At 40.1% G+C, this 20,775-nt stretch overlaps 2 long non-coding RNA genes across 4 annotated transcripts in view; both read left to right on the top strand.

The window, feature by feature from the left end:
* The first annotated feature begins 251 nt into the window (after window positions 1–251).
* LOC106593621 (uncharacterized) lies at window positions 252–4,784 on the top strand. Of its 2 annotated transcripts, none has more exons than XR_001325915.3 (2): window positions 252–386; window positions 4,236–4,784. It is a non-coding gene; the product is annotated as an uncharacterized LOC106593621 (long non-coding RNA). The 2 variants fall into 2 exon arrangements; XR_001325914.3 differs by lacking the exon at window positions 252–386 and adding an exon at window positions 2,088–3,298.
* Window positions 4,785–19,600: 14,816 nt separating this feature from the next.
* Window positions 19,601–20,775, top strand: part of LOC106594969 (uncharacterized) — a 29,292-nt gene continuing 28,117 nt past the window's right edge. For both annotated transcript variants that reach the window (XR_014379128.1, XR_014379127.1), the window contains exon 1: window positions 19,601–20,346. This is a non-coding gene — a long non-coding RNA (uncharacterized LOC106594969). The remainder of the gene's footprint in view (window positions 20,347–20,775) is intronic.

Below are 20,775 nucleotides of genomic sequence, written 5' to 3'. Positions count from 1 at the left end.
TATACTTAACAGATCAAACGGCCTGGAGCAGTAATTACCATAGACCTAGGTGATTACCTGAATGTAAAACACCTGTTTAATTTGTATCTGAGCGAATAAGCCTACCCCCAGTCACGCACCTTAATTTCCCTCGGAGCGCCCCAACTTCCATCGAGTAACCTCATTGGCCAAGCACAGAAATGAAGTCACCCCATCTTTCCCAGCCTATCAGTAACCTAATTTCTCCAGTCAATTGCTGAACCCCCCCCCCCATAATCAGAAGACCGAACATTGCAGGGAGAGACATGGCTTCCTCCGCTTTGACGAACATTTCAGGTGTTAGTTGGGCGAGGCCTGTCTCCTACATATTGAAACCTCGCCGTTCAATGTTAATTGGTTATCAAACTGTAAGTGCTTTATTACAAACTTCTCATTAGTTGAGAGGTTTTTGGTCTGTTTTTAAAAAGTGAGCATTAGCATTTTCATTCCACGTATTAGCATCCTGTTAACATTATGGTTGCATGCTAATTGCAATCATTTCCAAAGTGGTAAAGTTTCTTTAGGATTTAATAGAGAGGTTGATAATTTGGTAATTTTTTTTCACAATGTTTGTCTCAATTTTTTATGGTCTTCCAATGGAGATGGCCTAGGCCTACTAGTCTGAATAGGCATAGGCTATTGCTCTGCTAGGCTACTACCCCCCCCCCCACAAAAAATATTGATAAAGTAGTTAACTTAGCCCTTGTCCCTTGGACTTGTTTAAATAAACTTTCTTCAGATAAAATGGAGCAATCTTGCCTTTCCTGAATCTATACGGGGCGGGCTGTAGGCCTAGTCATCACCAGCGGATAGCATAGGCCACACTCCTGTAGATGGCCTATGCATTTTTGCAACACTAACCAAGTTTCCATCCAACCATTTCATGTGGCTGAATTACCTGACACTATTTCTTTTTTTAAGTAATGCTGGGCTGATAGACACAGGAAATGCTGGTACAATTTTATAAATACCAACAGATCCACAGATGATGCAATCTCTATTGCACTCCACACTGCCCTTTCCCACCTGGACAAAAGGAACACTTATGTGAGAATGCTATTCATTGACTATAGCTCAGCGTTCAACACCATAGTACCCTCAAAGCTCATCACTAAGCTAAGGATCCTGGGACTAAACACCTCCCTCTGCAACTGAATCCTGGACTTCCTGATGTGCCGCCCCCAGGTGCTGAGGGTAGGTAGCAACACATCTGCCACGGTGATCCTCAACACTGGAGCTCCACAGGGGTGCGTGCTCAGTCCCCTGTACTCCCTGTTCACCCACGACTGCATGGCCAGGCACGATTCCAACACCATCATTAAGATGGCAGATGACACAACAGTGGTAGGCCTGATCAACGATGAGACAGCCTATAGGGAGGAGGTCAGAGACCTGGCCGGGTGGTGCCAGAATAACAGCCTATCCCTCAACATAACCAAGACTAAGGAGATGATTGTGGACTACAGGAAAAGGAGGACCGACCACGCCCCCATTCTCATCGACGGGGCTGTAGTGGAGCAGGTTGAGAGCTTCAAGTTCCTTGGTGTCCACATCACCAACAAACTAGAATGGTCCAAACACGACCAGAGAGTTGTGAAGAGGGCACGACAAAGCCTATTCCTCCTCAGGAAACTAAAAATATTTGGCATGGGTCCTGAGATCCTCCTAAAGGTTCTACAGCTGCAATGTCGAGAGCATCCTGACTGGTTGTATCACTGCCTGGTACGGCAATTGCTCGGCCTCCGACCGCAAGGCACTACAGAGGGTAGTGCGTACGGCCCAGTACATCACTGGGGCTAAGCTGCCTGCCATCCAGGACCTCTACACCAGGCGGTGTCAGAGGAAGGCCCTAAAAATTGTCAAAGACCCCAGCCACCCCAGTCATAGACTGTTCTCTCTACTACCACATGGCAAGCGGTACCGGAGTGCCAAGTCTAGGACAAAAAGGCTTCTCAACAGTTTTTACACCCAAGCCATAAGACCCGAACTATTTGCATTGTTTGCCCCCACCAACCCCTCTTTTTATGCTGCTGTTACTCTGTTTATCATATATGCATAGTCACTTTAACTATACATTCATGTACATACAACCTCAATTGGGCCGACCATCGCTCTTATACGTAATTTCATAATGTAGTGAGCCTGCCCGAACTGTATTTATGAGCTGTTGTCTGGTACTCATGTGCCAAGACCCCATTTGCTAAATAACAGTTTTTGTGACAAAACCATCGATGGAAACCCATTTAACTTGTATTTTTCAAACTGAAAATGGGAATTTAATGACAAAAGTAATTTTTACACCATCGCTCACAGACTTTTATCCGCAATAAATCCGATTGATAGAAATGCATTTCTGGTGGGAATTACAATTTTTTTTTAGCACATTTTAGAATATTCGCATGAAAATATGTCGCAAATTAGATGGAAACCTGCTAGTGATTACGTGAATTGCACAAGTGGCATCCAATTTCAAATGTAAACGCGGGAGTTGTCTACTCTAGATAATGTAGTGAAACGTTTCTATGCGTGTGTGCGCGTTGCCTATGTGAGACGTCATTCCACATATTTTACAGCGCTCACATTTATTTGCACGTGCTGTTCAAAACAGATCTCCAGATCGGCGCTTGACTAGACGCCCTTCAAGGAAGTCATGCGAGCCGGGTAGTATGGCTACATGAGCAAGCCTGTTAGGACGAAGCGCTGCATATTGTCAATAGCTATCGTCGCGACGAAAACAATTACTTTCCACGCGCAGTCGTAACAGGTTATGACAATAAAAAATTTAAAAGATAGCTTTGAAATATAATTCGGCTTCGAATCCTGCTATTCTTAGTTTGGGTATCGCCGGGTTATAGGGTAAATTTAACTAGCAAGTACACTTTAATCACCTAAACCACTGCACCTATCCCCTGCTCGGTAAGAATGCTGGCTACAATGTCGTGTATTCAATTTGGCTTGTGTTCTATTTGGAGGAGAAAATGCGATTCATTTGAACATAAGCAGAATACGTAGGAAACGTCTGCGTTATATACAATTGAAAAATATGGAGTTTGAGTCTTACGATTTTAAATGATTGTATTCGTTATTTTCATTATTTAAGTGACCAGTATCGTTATTAAAATAGATTTAGGGCGAGTTTATGAAAAAACGTGCACCTGATTATTACCCGAGCTGTCAAGTTCCCATTTAACAACTCTGAAAATGAACACAGAAGCTTCTCGCCTTTGCCTCCAGACGAGCTCTATGAAAAGAGGAAGATTGCTGTTCTAGAGATTGAAATGTACGTCTTCTTCCTTGGACATGATTCTGGTGGAAGTCTATGTTGACTTATTTAACTAGGCAAGTTCGTTAAGAACAAATTCTAATTTACAATCACGGTCTACCCCGGCCAAACCTGGATGATGCTGGGCCAATTGTGCGTCGCCCTATGGCACTCCCAATCACTGCCGGATGTGATACAGCCTGGATTTGAACCAGGGACTGTAGTGACGCCTCTTGCATTGAGATGCAGTGCCTTAGGCCACTCGAGGTGACAGCCTTCTAAAACGTTTATGTATTTTTCCACCCAAAATTAGGCTGTTTGTCTGTCTACATGACTGACAGTTTGTATGACTCAGCTGAGTAGGAAGTGTTTGTGAGCATCACGACACATACTCTTTAGAATTGCCTACATCCAAATTGCATGGGTTTGGATGTAGGCAATGTATATGCTGACTAATCTCCTGAGAAATTGTTGTGATGTGTGTTTTGTCCTTTTTTTATTTTTTTTATTTCATATATTATATATATTTGGTTGGCCGTCATTGTAAATAACACTTTTTTTTTTCTTAACTGACGTGTGTATATGAAACCACGTGACTAACTGTCATCAAATGATGAATTGCTTTGGATTTTGAAAGTGGAGGCAAACTTGAAAGTTACATTAAAAATGGGGACACATGCCTTCTTTCAGGCAGATGATACTGGTTTGTCCTTGTATTTTAATTTGTGTGACATGTAAGCAGGCTTTATTTGATTAAACTCAATGACTTGATGGTTAGGTCTAGTTGATCAGTGGAGGAGGCAAATGTGTTGGGCTAAGACAGTAGCCTGCATTGCTCACCATGTGCTTCTCCAGGACCAGGATGGAAGTCTACTCTGATTTTAGTGTGTTCATCTGTCTAGACATTTTGTTTGTGTACATGAGCATAACCTGTGTCTGTTGCCTTAATCCACAGACTGGTGAGGGAGTTCAGAACAACTCTACCCAGATCAGACATGTTATCCAGATCCTGGACACAGATTTTGCCCTGTCCCAGCACCCTCACAGCCGCAAAGGAGACCTCATCAGCCTGGCAGCATGCTCCATCGCTCTGGGCATCAAGATTACATACACATTAGAGCACATTACACTGGGTTGTTTGTAATCATTGAGTCTACTGGAAGTAAACGTTTTTAGAAGACTGTCTTTTAAAAGACTCACCTTTTGAAATTATAAGTTGTGCTTGCATCCTTGTGTGTGTTCATGTATATGTGTCTTACAGGACTCTGGGCTGTACCTGAAGGAGTTTATTGATCCTGTACTCACCTGCTTTAATGACTCAAGACAGCAGACTGCGGTACTATGCCTGTGAGGTGCTCTACAACATAGTGAAAGTGGCCATTCAAATGCATTATCATTGCATTAAAATGCAAATCAATTTCTAACATTTTTGACATGCGTTTTCCTGGATTTTTTTGTTGTTATTCTGTCTCTCACCGTTCAAATAAACCTACCATTAAAATTATAGACTGACCATTTCTTTGTCAGTGGGCAAACGTACAAAATCAGCAGGGGATCAAATACTTTTTTCCCTCACTGTATATACATACACATACCTACATAGATATACATACTTTTTTGTAATAATATACCTTTATTTCCTGCAAACCCTATCACCCTTCCCCCAATTGGAGTAAACTAATAAACAATAACACTTAGGCTGTCACCTTCAGTTTATACATCTTATACACATTTTACAGACACAATCTATTTTACAATAGTTATATTTTGTTTTTAGTCCTTCCTCTATTTCTGATGTCCATCCAGTTTGATTTATATTTGTAACTGCTTTTTCATAACATTTCTGAACCTATATACATTTTACAGACCCCGTATGTTTTACATTGGTTCTTGTTATTAGTCCCACCCTTCAGCTCCATTCAACCCCTCCCATCTATCTCTCAACACCCTCCATTTTGGATTTCTATTTGCCATATGTTTTTCAATTGTGCTGTGATGCTTCACAAAAGTATTGAACCTTTCTATTCTCATAGCTTCTACAGATTGTAAATAAAAAATTAAAATGTATTGTTGATTGATTGGCTATGGCTTTTCAAATCACCCAGTATTGCTATCTGCAGCTTTAGTTCTAGGCAAATGTTGCAATTCTTCAGCCATTCCTGGACCTGTGACAAAAAACGAGCTACATATGGACAATACCAAAATAAATGATCTAATGACTGCCTCCTCACAGCAAAATCTGCAGAGCTGGGAAGATTCTATCCCCCATATATATATAAAAACATTATATTGGTTGCAAGAATTTTGTATAGTAATTGAAACTGAAAAATTCAAAGTTTTAAACCCGGCGTTGTTTTGCGTATAAATTCATAATCCATGTTTATGGGTACATCGAAAATCTCTTCCCAAGTATTTAGCAATTTATATGGCACAGCTGTCAGTTTTTTTGTTCCTTAAATGAAATTGGTGTATGTTTTTATTTATCACACTTTTCTTTAACCATTTATGTTCTTTAATGCAGGGCCAACATACAAGTTCCTTACTTTTTTCTCCTTCGACTTGCCTCTTCCATTTTTGTGGTAATGCTGCAATTAGTAGGTTGTAATTTTGCGTAGAGCAGACATTTCCATACATCTGTGTTAGCTGCATGTGTGACATAACTCCACCAGTCCTATTTATGAGATCATTCACTAAAATTATACCTTTATATAAACATTTCTTCAAAAATACTTTTTTTAATCAATTAGTATATTTGACTTTAACCACAATATTTGTTGTATTATTTGTTCTGTCTTTTCAGGTGGATTAAACTGAAATTGCAACCAACTTTCTAAGGCTTGTTTAAAAAATGATAGAAAAATAATAAATACAATTAATTTCATTCCCCACCCCCAAGAACCCCCCCAATGCACCAACAACCAAGATAATGAACTAAAGAGAAAAAAGGAAAAGACCGAAGAAAACAGCAAACAAATTTAAAACAAAGGACATCAAGGACAACTAAAATCATAACAGCCATGCCAACTGTATATGTTTGTGTGCATGTCTGGCACTATTACATGTATGTGTGTGTTCTTGTATGTGTTTATTTGAATGAGTGTGTGTGTGTGTGTGTGTGTGTGTATGTATATATGCATGTGTACAAACACCTGGACGGCCTCAGGCAAACTGGCATTAGTTGTAACAACTAGAGGTCGACCCACTATGATTTTTCAACGCCGATACCGATGAATCGGATGATTTTTGGGGGGGATTAAAAAAATATGCTTTTTTTTAATATATATTTGTGATAATAACTATTACAACAATACTGAATGAACAATGAACACTTATTTTAACTTAATGCATCAATAAAATCAATTTAGTCTCAAATAAATAATGAAACGTGTTCAATTTGGTTTAAATAATGCAAAAACAAAGTGTTGGAGAAGAAAGTAAAAGTGCAATATTTGCCATGTAAAAAAGCTAACGTTTAAGTTCCTTGCTCAGAACATAAGAACATATGAAAGCTGGTGGTTCCTTTTAACATGAGTCTTCAATATTCCCAGTTAAGAAGTTTTAGGTTGTTAGAATTATAGGACTATTTCTCTCTATACCATTTGTATTTCATATACCTTTGACTATTGGATGTTCTTATAGGCACTATAGTATTGCCAGCCTAACCTCGGGAGTTGATAGGCTTGAAGTCATAAACAGCACAATGCTTGAAGCACAGCGAAGAGCTGCTGGCAAATGCAGGAAAGTGCTGTTTGAATGAATGCTTATGAGCCTGCTGCTGCCTACCACTGCTCAGTCAGACAGCTCTATCAAATCATAGACTTAATTATAATAAACACACAGAAATACGAGCCTTAGGTCATTAATATGGTCAAATCCGGAAACTATCATTTCGAAAACAAAACGTTTATTCTTTCAGTGAAATACGGAACCATTCCATATTTTATCTAATGGGTGGCATCCCTAAGTATAAGTATTGCTGTTACATTGCACAACCTTCAATCTTATGCCATAATTATGTACAATTCCGGCAAATTAATTTATTCTTTTTTAGGAAGAAATGGTCTTCACACAGTTCGCAACGAGCCAGTCAGCCCAAACTGCTGCATATACCCTGACTCTGCCTGCACAGAACGCAAGAGAAGTGACACAATTTCCCTAGTTAAAATAAATTCATGTTAGCAGGCAATATTAACTAAATATGCAGGTTTAAAAATATATACTTGTGTATTGATTTTAAGAAAGGCATAGATGTTTATGGTTAGGTACACATTGGTGCAACGACATTGTTTTTTTCGCGAATTTTGTCGAAGTAGGCTGTGATTCGATGATAAATTAACAGGTGATTATATGCAACGCAGGACAAGCTACATAAACCAGCAATATCATCAACCATGTGTAGTTAACTAGTGATTATGTTAAGATTGATTGATTGTTTTTTATAAGATAAGTTTAATGCTAGCTAGCAACTTACCCTGGCTCCTTGCTGCACTCGCGTAACAGGTCGCAGTCTCCTCGTGGAGTGCAATGTAATCGGCCATGATCAGTGTCCAAAAATGCCAATTACCGATTGTTATGAAAACTTTAAATCGGCCCTAATTAATCGGCCATTCCGATGAATCGGTCGACCTCTAGTAAAAACACTGCCACTTAGTATCATTCAAATGTGCTTTTTATTATGTTTTATTTTGATTATTTATTTAAATTGTTTTACTTTTATCTTTGACCAGCATTCTAACTCCACTCCCACTGGTCTCCAATTCCACATACAGACACTCAGCTTCCCTCAGCCCATCCCATCTTTCTCTGCTGGCCACCCACTTCAGGTTTCTATGCAACACATATCTTCAACTATGCTGTGATGTACAATTTCAATCTATCTAATCGAATAGAATCCACAGATTGCGAGTTGAAGATAAATACTTTTACTAAGAGTATTAGTATATTAGTAATTGACTGACCCGGTCTCTTCAGATCTCCTAACAGTACGGTTTCTAGGGTCAATTTTAGAACAATGCTATGCATTTTCAGCCATTCCTGAACCTGAGACCAGAAACGGGCTACCTGAGGGCAATACCAAAATAAATGGTCTATTGATTCTGGATCTTCACAACAAAATCTGCTGCGTTTCGAGGATTTTATGCCCCAAATATTCAACATTTTGTTGGTGGCAAGAATTCTATATAATCATAATCATAATAATAATCATTTGAGATGAAAAGCACAAAGTCTTGAATCTTGCGTTGTTTTATATATCAACTCATACACCCTGTACCACGGAATCGGTACATCAAAAATCTCTTCCCAACTATTTTGCAATCTCTATTGCACAGTTGTCAACATCCTGGTCCTCAAATGTAACTGGTGTACCTTCCTATTTATGCTATTTTTATTCCTCCGCCAGTTTTGATCCTTTATATTGGGCAGACAGACCAGTTCCCTACCTCCTCCCGCTGCCACCTGCCTCCTCCATTTTTGGGGTAATGCTGTAATCAATTAGTTGTACTCTTGGATTGAGCAGACCTTTCCGTACAATTCTGATAACTCCATGAAGGACACAACTCTACCATTCCAATTTACAATATAATTTAAGAACAAAATACCCTTTTCAAACATCTTTCTCATAAATACAGGTATTATATCAACCAGCAGATTTGAGTTCAGCCATAATATTTGTTGTAATATTTGTTCTATCTTTTCAGGGGGATGAAATTGAAATTGGAGCCAGCTCTGCAATGCCTGTTTAAAAAGAGAGATACTTTGAAAAAAGTATAATTTTCAATTAATTAGTAATCTACTTGAGATCCATTTAGGGTTCAAATAACTTTTGAATGAGTGAAGCTTTTAGAGAGAGGTTTAGTGCTTTTATATTTAATAATCTCAACCCACCCAATTAATATTCATTATATAGATAGGCATGTTTTATTTTGTCTGGTTTAGCATTCCCAGATAAAGCAAAATATTTTTTGCTCATATGATTTGAAAAACGAGTCATCAGGAGCTCATGACATTCATGATTTCCTTAAATGCCTGAGGGTGATAGTTTGTAGTGTGATTTCCTTTCCGGTCCATAGAGGTATTTAAGGCCGTATTAAAATCTCCCACCATAATAGTAGAGTCTAGTGTTGCTTGTAGAGTTGATAAATTCTTATATTTTCAAAGAAGCTTGGATCATCAATATTTGGACCGTATAGGTTAATAAGCCATATCTTTTTACTGTCCAATAACATATTTAAAATAATCCATCTACCTTGATGATCTGTTTGGACAATTTGCACATTTGGATCAAAATGACTGTTAATACCATCACCCCTTTTGAATTTCTTTGCCCATGGGAGAAATATATTTTGCCCCCCCAGTCCTTTTTCCACAAAACATCATCTAAAATTGTTGAATGAGTTTCCTGTAAACAATAGATGTATTTATTTTCTTTTAGCCAGGTAAATACTGATCGTCTTTTCTTATTATCTGCTAAGCCATTACAATTGTAACTGGCTATACTTATTTCACCACTTACCATAATGAGACAACTTTCAATTATATTTAGCAAAATATATGTTTGTAAACGTACCATTAAAAAGTAACATGATTGAGTGTCTCTATAGCTGAACCATGATATTTGCATTGGTACTAAGTAAACCTCAAATTGGTCCCCGCTATTCCACCCGCTAAAAGCCCTCCTAATCCCGAGTTGGGTTGTCATCCCAATGCCCAGTAGACCCCCCATAATTAGCTATTAATATTTGTAGTAATGTAGGAAATTTATGCAAAGGATTTTACCTCTCACCAGTCTCGCCATTACCAAAATTACATTATTGCAAGCAATTATTATATTACCAAACAATTATTGTGAATCATCCTATATTGTCCCTAACATCTTTTACTCCTTCGCAACAGTTTTGGGATAAGCACATACGTCCATACACACAACCCTTTTTCCACCACACAACTATAGGTTCACATTCTCAACAGTTGCACCATCCCAGAGCCCAACTCAAGAAAGGTCTTGATTTACAAATGCATATACAGTCGTGGCCAAAAGTTTTGAGAATGACAGATATTAATTTTCACAAAGTCTGCTGCCTCAGTTTGTATGATGGCAATTTGCATATACTCCAGAATGTTATGAAGAGTGATCAGATGAATTGCAATTAATTGCAATGTCCCTCTTTGCCATGCAAATTAACTGAATCCCCAAAACACATTTCCACTGCATTTCAGCCCTGCCACAAAAGGACCAGCTGACATCATGTCAGTGATTCTCTCGTTATCACAGGTGTGAGTGTTAACGAGGACAAGGCTGGAGATCACTCTGTCATGCTGACTGAGTTCGAATAACAGACTGGAAGCTTCAAAAGGAGGGTGGTGCTTGGAATCATTGTTCTTCCTCTGTCAACCATGGTTACCTGCAAGGAAACACATGCCGTCATCATTGCTTTGCACAAAAAGGACTTCACAGAAGTATATTGCTGCCAGTAAGATTGGACCTAAATCAACCATTTATCGGATCATCAAGAACTTCAAGGAGAACGGTTCAATTGTTGTGAAGAAGGCTTCAGGGCGCTCAAGAAAGTCCAGCAAGTGCCAGGACCATCTCCTAAAGTTGATTCAGCTGCGGGATCGGGGCACCACCAGTACAGAGTTGCTCAGGAATGGCAGCAGGCAGGTGTGAGTGCATCTGCATGCACAGTGAGGCGAAGACTTTTGTAGGATGGCCTGGTGTCAAGAAGGGCAGCAAAGAAGTCACTTCTCTCCAGGAAAAACAACAGGGACAGACTGATATTCTGCAAAAGGTACAGGGATTGGACTACTGAGGACTGGGGTAAAGTCATTTTCTCTGAATCCCCTTTCCGATTTTTTGGGGCATCTGGAAAAAAAGCTTGTCCGGAGAAGACAAGGTGAGCGCTACCATCAGTCCTGTGTCATGCCAACAGTAAAGCATCCTGAGACCATTCATGTGTGGGGTTGCTTCTTAGCCAAGGGAGTGGGCTCACTCACAATTTTGCCTAAGAACACAGCCATGAATAAAGAATGGTACCAACACATCCTCCGAGAGCAACTTCTATCAACCATCCAGGAACAGTTTGGTGACGAACAATGCCTTTTCCAGCATGATGGCGCACCTTACCATAAGGCAAAAGTGATGACTAAGTGGCTCGGGGAACAAAACATCGATATTTTGGGTCCATGGCCAGGAAACTCCCCAGACCTTAATCCCATTGAGAACTTGTGTTCAATCCTCAAGAGGCGTGTGGACAAACAAAAACCCACAAATTCTGACAAACTCCAAGCATTGATTATGCAAGAATGGGCTGAAATCAGTCGGGATGTGGCCCAGAAGTTAATTGACAGCATGCCAGGGCAGATTGCAGAGGTCTTGAAAAAGAAGGGTCAACACTGCAAATAATGACTCTTTGCATCAACTTCGTGTAATTGTCAATTAATATTTGTGTCATTTTCAAAACTTTTGGCCACGACTGTACAGTTGCAGCTGTATGAGAAGGCCTGCAAAACTGTGCAAAAAAATGGGCAGAAATGGGGAGATTTTATTAACTATTGTCACATCCTAGATGATGGAGGTCAAATGTACCCCTTTTCCCTGAAACACCCACAACACGGTCCCCCGTATTGACCATATTCCCAAGCATCTCCATAAAGTCACACTTTTGATTCTGTGTAACCAGGGCCATGATAATATACCCCCTCTCTGAATGTCAGAGTGTGACGCTCTCCCCATGGGTTACTGCAGCTAGTGTTACCAGCACTGCCACTGCCTGGGTGGGGGCACCCCACCGGAATCCCCACCGGCTAGGTACATTGTCGTCAAGGTTCTCATTAGCGCTTTGAGAATTTCCTTGTTTATTATGCTTTCAATTTAGGGGGCTTTGGCTTTGCAGGACCAACCCTGCCAAGCAGGCTCAGAATCTTGAGGGGGCAGTGCTGCTCTAGGTCTCTGACCGCATTTTGGCTGCATACAGACCACTTACAGCAGGCCCAAAAAACAGTTAGGGACTTCTCCTTAGTATCTGGGTCATTCAGGTGGGTGTCTAGGGTATAGGGTTGTGGACCGTTCCATCAATATAGGATCATAAATAAATAAGATGTATAATTTATTTAAAAAATGTAGTTCCCCATGACGACAATAAATAAATTAAATGTATCATTTATTTTAAAACGCTGTTCCACCATGATAGGACAATAAATAAATAAAATGTATAATTCATTATAAAAAGTATATCCATCATCTGAACAATATTGAAAGCTCCTCACACCCCGCTCACAGCATTGGTTCTGTGATATGCAACCATTGCCTTTCTCGCTCAACGCCACACTTTCCCAAACATAAAAAAAAACACACACACACCATCCACACATACTGTGCCTTCTGTTTACTGAGTTTTTATCTTCACCATGTTGAATTAGTGTTTTTGTGTTCCAATTAGTTAAATTTGAAGATATATAGAATTGCTATATTTTTGTTGTATTATTACAATCCATAACCAGGCTAGAATTGTTTCATTATTTTCCTCGTCTATAAGAACTTTGTAATTTTTAAAATAGTTTGTCTTTGTTTCTGAACAACTGGTTATCGATGATGAGAACTTCTCGTTTCCCTTTTAATCTATTTTCCTTAAATTGGATACAGAACTTTACACCGTTCTGCAATTTCCTTCGGGAACTGGTCATTCATGCCAATTTGGGTCCCAGCAAGTCTTTTACCCAGGCTTTCAACCATTATTTTATCTTTAAAGGAAGCAAATTTGGCAACGATTGGACGTTCATACCTCTGCCCTCTCTGTCCGAAGCGGTGTACACGTTCGAGTTGGATTTTGTCGATCGCTTCGCGTGGAATCTGAAGCGCTGTAAGGAGAAACTCTAACTACAGATTCAGAAACTTCTCCTTCTTTCTCTTGGATACCTGTAAGTACCAGAATCTCTCTCATGGATCTAGTCTGTATGTCAAGTAAGGTTTCTCTCAGAACGGTGTTCTCCTTTTTAAGTTCATTCACTTCGGTTTTAATCTTATTGACTGTCCCTTTTAGCTTGTTTGTATCTTTCTCCAATGTCAATGCTTTTTCATCACTCATATCAAGGCTTGCCTTCAACTCTTTTATATCCTTACTGACTAATTCAAGTATACCCAGTTTGTTATTTATTGATTTTAACAGATTGGTTTTGACCTTTACCATTCCCGGTGGTGAAAATATTAAATTGTCTGTGTTTGTAGAAGTCACGTTTTCGTTTTGAAATAGGTTCCCCTGTCTTACTCTCCATCATGTTTGGGTGTTGCTTGTTTTCGTAATATTTGTCGATAAATTTCTCTAGCCTTAAGATTTGTTTTGTGTTGTTATCCAGATTGAAGGTTATCACCCTCCAGATTGTGTAGTGCTAATATTTAGTCTAACTTACCGATATTGATTACGTTTTTATCTTGAGGTGCTCTACATAACTACGTTCAGTCTACCATCATCAGTCCACCATATTTCAATTTTTTTGGTCTGATGTGATTAATAAGGAACATCCAGATGTTGCACTTAATGAATTTATGAAATTGCTTCTACCAATTATTGATAAACATGTACCTGTTAAAAAACGGACTGTTAGAACTGTTAAGGCTCCATTGATTGCGGAATTGAAAAACTGTATGGTTGAAAGAGACTGGGCAAAAGGAGTGGCTAATAAATCTGGCTGCACATCTGACTGGCTGACTGCAAATTGAGAAATGATGTGACTAAACTAAATGCGTACTTCATTGGCAAAGTGGGCAAACTTAAGCTGGAAATGCCAACAAACAGTGAGCCATTTATACGCATGCATAACAATAATGAAATAAAACATTGTCAGTTTGAATTTTATAAATATAATGAGGGACAGGTGAAAATATTGTTATCGATCAATAATGACAAACCTCCTGGCATTGACAACTTAGATGGAAGGGTACTGTGGATGGTAGCTGACTCTATGGCTACTCCTATCTGTCATATTTTTAATCTGAGTCTAGACTCTAGAGGAAGGCGTTTGTTCTCAGGCCTGGAAGGAAGCCAAAGGCATTCTGCTACCCAAGAGTGGTAAAGCGGACTTTACTGGTACCAATCAGCTCTTAGCAAACTGTTAGATTTTTTGGGGGGGACCAAATGCAATGCTATTTCTCTGTAAACAAATTGACAACAGACTTTCAACATGCTTATATAGAAGGGCACTCAACGTATACTACTCTACAGTTCTTGGTTCGACTCCAGGCTGTATCGCATCCGGCCGTGATTGGGAGTCCCATAGGGCGGCGCACAATTAGTCTAGCGTCATCGGGGTTTGGCCGGGGTAGGCCTTCATTGTAAATAAGAATTTGTTCTTATCTGACTTGCCTAGTTAAATAAAGGTTAAATTAAAAAAATAAAAAATACTGCACTTACACAAATGATTGGTTGAAAGAAATTGATAAGGAGATTGTGGGAGCTGTACTGTTAGATTTCAGTGCAATCTTTGATATTAACCATAACCTGTTGTTGGGAACTTATGTTTTATTGCTTTTCAACCTCTGACATATTGTGGATTCAGAGCAACTCTCTAATAGAACTGAGGGTTCTCTTTAATGGAAGCTTCTCTGTCAAACATATAGGGTGTGGTGTACCGGAGGGCAGTTTTCTAGGCCCTCTACTTTGTTCTATTTTTAGCAATGACATGCCACTGGCATAAAACAAAGCTTGTGTGTACATGTATGCTGATGATTCAACCATATACGTGTCAGCAACCACAGCTAATGAAGTCACTGAAACCCTTAACAAGGAGTTGCATGGGTGGCCAGTAATACACTGGTCCTGAACAGCTCTAAAACTAAACGCATTGTATTTGGTACAAATCATACTCTAAGCTCTAGACCTCAAGCTGAATCTGGTCATGAATGGTGTGGCTGTTAAACAAGTTGAGGAGACCAAATTACTTGGTGTTGCCTTAGTTTACAATCTATCATGGTCAGAACATATAGATTCAATGGTTGTAAAGATGGGGCTGGCTGTAATAAAGATATGTTCTGCTTTTTTGACACCACCCTCCACAAACCAACTCCTGCAGGCTCAAGTTTTGTCTTATCTTGATTATTGTCCAGCCATGTGGTCAAGTACTGCTAAGAAAGACCTAGTTAAGCTGCAGCTGGCCCAAAACAGAGCGGCACAGCTTGCTCTTCATTGTAATCAGAGGGCTAATATAAATACTACGCATGCTAGTCTCTCTTGGCTAAGACTTGAGGAGAGACTGACTGCATCACTTCTTTTTATAAGAAACAATGTGTTAAATTCCAAATTGTTTTCATAATCAACTTATGCACAGCTCTGACACACACACTTACACCTACAGACATGCTTCCAGGGGTATTTTCATAGTCCCAAAATCCAGAACAAATTCAAGAAAGCGTACCGTATTATATAGATTCATTATTGCATGGAACTCCCATCTCATATTGCTCAAATGAACAGCAAACCTGGTTTCAAAAAACAGATACAGCAACACCTCATGGCACAACGCCTCTCTCCTATTTCACCTAGATATTTTGTGTGTATGTATTGCTATGTGTGCTGTTTTTTAAATTGTTAATGTATGTAGTTCTGTCCTTGAGCTGTTCTTGTCTATTAATGTTCTGTATTATTTCATGTTCTGTGTGGACCCCAGGTAGAATAGCTGCAGCTTTCGCAACAGCTATTGGGGATCCTAATAAAATACCAAATGTGACCGACCGGCTTGATTCGGTTTTATGTAGCAAAATTTGAAATTGTGTTTTTTACATTGGATAAAAGTAGAATCTCAGAGTTAGGAAATGGTATATCATACACTACAGTTGAGGAACAATAGGAAAGAAATTCTGCTTTGAAAGTTGATTAACTTGTAACCTCACTTTTGATCAAATGGCCCTTGAATGTTTTGGTAAACCTACTAGAGAGCTCTTCTTTGTCTACACCCATTCAACATCGTTCACACCCTCTTAAGCCTTAGCCCCAACCCATCTCTTTGTAAGGATTCACATGTGAGGCCATGTATTAATCACATTTTATTGGTCACATACACATACACAAGACGTTAATGCGAGTGTAGCGAAGTGCTTGTAGTTCCGACAAGCAGTAATATCTAACAAATTCACAACAACTACCATATACACACAAATGTAAAGGGCTAAATATGAATATGTACATATAAATATATGGATGAGCGATGGCCGCGAGGCATAGGCAAGATGCAGGAGATGGTATAGAATACAGTATATGAGTAATGTAGGATATGTAAACATTTTATTAAAGTGGCATTATTTAAAGTGACGAGTGATACGTTTATTAAGTCCATTTATTAAAGTGGCCAGAGATTTGAGTCTGTATGCTTAGTTATCAGGAAGGGAGCAAGTAGTTGAGGTTAATGGTTCACTGTCTCAGGCAAAACCAATGAGTTGTGGTGTTCCGCAGGGGAGCGTGCTTGGGCCTCTGCTCTTTTTATTGTATATTAACAATATGAAAGATGCTTGTTCTTGCCGTCTTTTTCTTTATGCGGCTGACTCTACACTTCTGGTTGTGGCGAAATCCTGCACGGCGCCTTCACCGTGCGCTGCCACTTTAAGAGTGCATCAGCAGTAAGGAAGGAGGAAATAAAGATGGCTCTTTCAGCTCTCTGGGAGGAGCTCTTGGTTGGCGCGACAGTTTGATTGTGTGTGCTATGCTGCAGACGTCCTTGTTTATTTTCAGCGTGTGTAGTTTATAAAGTATTTAACTCAGTCATCGGTGTGACCGCTCTATGTCGTGGTTGTTATAGTTTGGGACTGCACCGGTTATGGATCGCATGGATTAGTACTAACATTGTTGCGAAGCTTTGACATACAAACCATCGGACAGTCAGACAGGACAACTGCAAGCCTGAAAACCACAGCTAAGATCTCTCTTGCTCTCTCTCTCTCTCTCTTTTTCTTCCCTCTATCGTTCCAGTGCTTTACACTGCAGCAGACTTTCTATTTTTTAAATGCACTTCCCGTTGATGTTCATTGGCGCTGGACTATTATTGCCCTGCCAGAAGTATTTGGATTGACATTTTAGTTAAAAGGGAGGTTGCTTGCAAGTTGTGGATTGTTATTTGAACTGTATTGAGGTGGGGTGTACTAATGATATGTGGCCGAGAAGATTGTGGACATTTTTAAGGCCTTTGTTTTGCCTATGAACAACCCCACATTCATCCCCTCTGCACTCCTCCACTGGAAGGTAATACAGATTATTGCAAATCCTCTGTTGATGACTGGGTTCTTTTTTGTAAATTGTTTCTATGAAGTTGCCGATCAATTGCTCTGCCATTATTATTATTATAGTATGAGGTATTATTGGTTGGGTTATCCCTGTGCTGTGACCCGGGTTTATATGGTGTGTCTTCTCTTTTTTTCTCCATTGGCTATCTGGCAAACAGGCTACACTCTAGGCAGTCTCTTCTGTTGATGTGTGTGGGTCTGGTAGTGGTACTCTCTCTCTTCTACTCTTTTCCTTTCGGCATGGTTAATACCTGCCTGGCGCCCCAACATGCTCTGAGGACGCGGCGAGGGATAACACGTTTAAATGTTTTAGTCACATTGGCCACGGAGGAGGAGAGCCCACAGGCTTTTGTAGTGGGCTGTGTTAGTGGCACTGTGTTGTCCTCAAAGCGAGCAAAAAGTAGTTTAATTTGTCTGGGAGCAAGACGTCAATGTCCGCAACGGAGATGGTTTTCTTTTTGTAATCCATGATTGACTGTAGACCCTGCCACATACGTCTCATGTTTGAGCCGTTGAATTTTTACTCTACTTTGTCTCTATACTGACGCTTTGCTTGTTGGATTGCATTGCGGAGGGAATAGCTGCACTGTTTGTATTAAGTCATGTTTCCAGTCGCCTTGCCATGATTAAAAGCGATGGTTCGTGTTTTCGGTTTTGCGCAAATGCTGCCATCAATCCAGGGTTTCTGGTTAGGAAAGGTTTTAAGTCAAGTGAGTACGACATCTCTGATGCACTTGCTAATAAACTCGCTCACCGAGTCAGCGTATACATCAATGTTGTTGTCTGAGGCTATCCGGAACATATCCCGGTCTATGTGATTGAAGCGTGGAATCCGATTGGTCAGACCAGCGTTGGATAGACCTGAGCACGGGCATTTCCTGTTTTAGTTTCTGTTTATAGGCTGGGAGCAACAAAATGGACTCATGGTCAGATTTGTCGAAGGCAGGGCGGGCGAGGGCTTTGTATGCATTGCGGAAGTTAGAGTAGCTATGATCCAGAGTGCTACTAGCTCGTGTCGCGCATTCGATATGCTGATAGAATTTAGGAAGTCTTGTTCTCAGGTTAGCTTTGTTAAAATCCCCAGCTACAATGCAGTCTCAGGATGTATGGTTTCCAGTTTACATAGAGTCCAGTGAAGTTCTTTCAGGGCCGACGAGGTATCTGCTTGGGGGGGATATACATGGCTGTGACTATAATCGAAGAAAATTCTCTTGGAAGATAATGCTGGCGGCATTTGATTGTAAGGAATTCTAGGTCAGGTGAACGAAAGGACTTGAGTTCCTGTATGTTGTTGTGATTACACCATGAGTCGTTAATCGTAAGGCATACACCCCCGCCCTTCTTACCAGAGAGATGTTTGCTTCTGTTGGCGCAATGCATGAAGAAACCGGGTGGCTGTACCGACAACATATCCCGAGTGAGCCATGTTTTCGTAAAACAGAGAATGTTACAATCCCTGATATCTCTCTGGAAGGCAACTCGTGCTCTAATTTCGTCCACCTTGTTATCTAAACAACCAAAGATTAAAAAAAAAAAACTAAAATTAAATCCTGGTTTAAACTACGGGTGTGTTCGTAAATTCAATCTGGAGTGCCAGTGTGTGCTCTGGGCATTCGTAATCTCGAGCGTTGCCAAATTGTCAGTTCGTAAATTCACAGACTGTCGCTCTCGGAGCGTTCAGAGCGCACACTGAACACTGGCCGAGGAGTAGAGTGTTTTGACCCAACAGCAGTAAAGCACCCGAGCTAATTGGATAACATTGGCTTGCTTGTTAGCTACTTCCAAGCACACATGAGAGAAAAGATCACTGACCATTTTACTCGCCCTAGCAGAGCTGGTTATGCTGTTGTTATGTTGTCCAGAGCGTTGGTGACTAACTGCTGCTGGAAAGAATTTAATTGTTTTTTTGCCAACGTTTACTGACACCGGCCATATTCAACGAGTGCTGAGCGCTCGTAAATCCGTCAGTTATTCTGCACTCTTTCACACACAGTCGAGAGTGCTCTGAAATCGGAGTAGATAGACGTAGCTGGTAAATTCTCTCTGGCTATCAACAGTTATCGCAGTGACATCATAAACATTCTATTGAAATTGTTACTTACAACCATCTTTTTGATTAGACATGTTGGTAGCTAGCTAGCTAAAGAAAGAACCATAATCCCAAATCATAATGTTACTATCCTGCATGAATCTGCAGGTAGCTAACCAACCAGGTTCAATGTTAGCTAGCTAGCTAACACTAGGCTATAACTAGCAAAGCAAATGGCTATGAGATATGAATAATATTACTACATAGATCATACACGTAACGTTCGATAGTGAGTCTACTGAAGCAGTCCACGCCGTCGCGGGGCCGGGGGTGCTGTGGCCAAACTGAAGTGGTACTCATAAAAATTCTTCAAGGTTTGCAGGTCTGTATCAGTAAAACATTCTTGACGAGCAGAATAAGACAAGTTTCGATCATTTTACAGTAATATCATTATTCATCAAACTCTTTTACTTCATTTCCTTTAATAGCCATTCATTAAAGTTTTGGTTAAAAAGTGTGCCTTATTAAAGTTGATTAACACTCTTGTAGCTGTATTAATAGCTTTTGAGGTTGTTTCTCTGGTTCTCACCTACTTCAGATACTAGTTTGTAAATATATCCCGGACATCAACCTCCTGGACTACCTGCCAGAAATCCTTGATGGACTCTTCCAGATCCTAGGGCACAGCAGCACTCCCTGTTCTCCCCTCTCCTTGGGCTGCTACACTCTATATCAGACTCTCCAACCCTGTTCCTGGAGAGCTGCTGTCGTGTAAGTTTTCACTTCTACCCTAATCTAGCACACCTGATTCTCATAATTAGCTGGTTGATCAACTGAACCAGGTTAGTTACAACTGGGGTTTGAGCAATAACCTACAGGAGGGTAACTCCAGGAACAGGGTTGAAGACTCCTGCTCTATATGAAGGAAACTGTAACTGTTTCTTGTCTTTCATGTGTGAAGTTGTCTTGGGAGAGTTCCTCAAAGAGATCAAGAAGTCTCACTCTAGTGTCAAGTTTGCAGAGATGGCCAACATCCTGGTCATCCATTGCCAGGTGTCTGAGTCTGAACTTAGTTACAGGTAAAGTGGCATTTCAAGAATAGGTCATTAGATTGAGCTGTAAGCCACTATAAGGGTTTAAAATGAACAATTGTTATGGGACTCTAAATGACCTGTGATTTTGAATGAAACGTAAACAGGA

The sequence above is a fragment of the Salmo salar genome, chromosome 10 (genome assembly GCF_965601325.2).
Source record: "Salmo salar chromosome 10, fSalSal1, whole genome shotgun sequence".
Taxonomy (NCBI): domain Eukaryota; kingdom Metazoa; phylum Chordata; class Actinopteri; order Salmoniformes; family Salmonidae; genus Salmo; species Salmo salar.
This window is presented reverse-complemented; position numbering and strand designations above follow the sequence as displayed.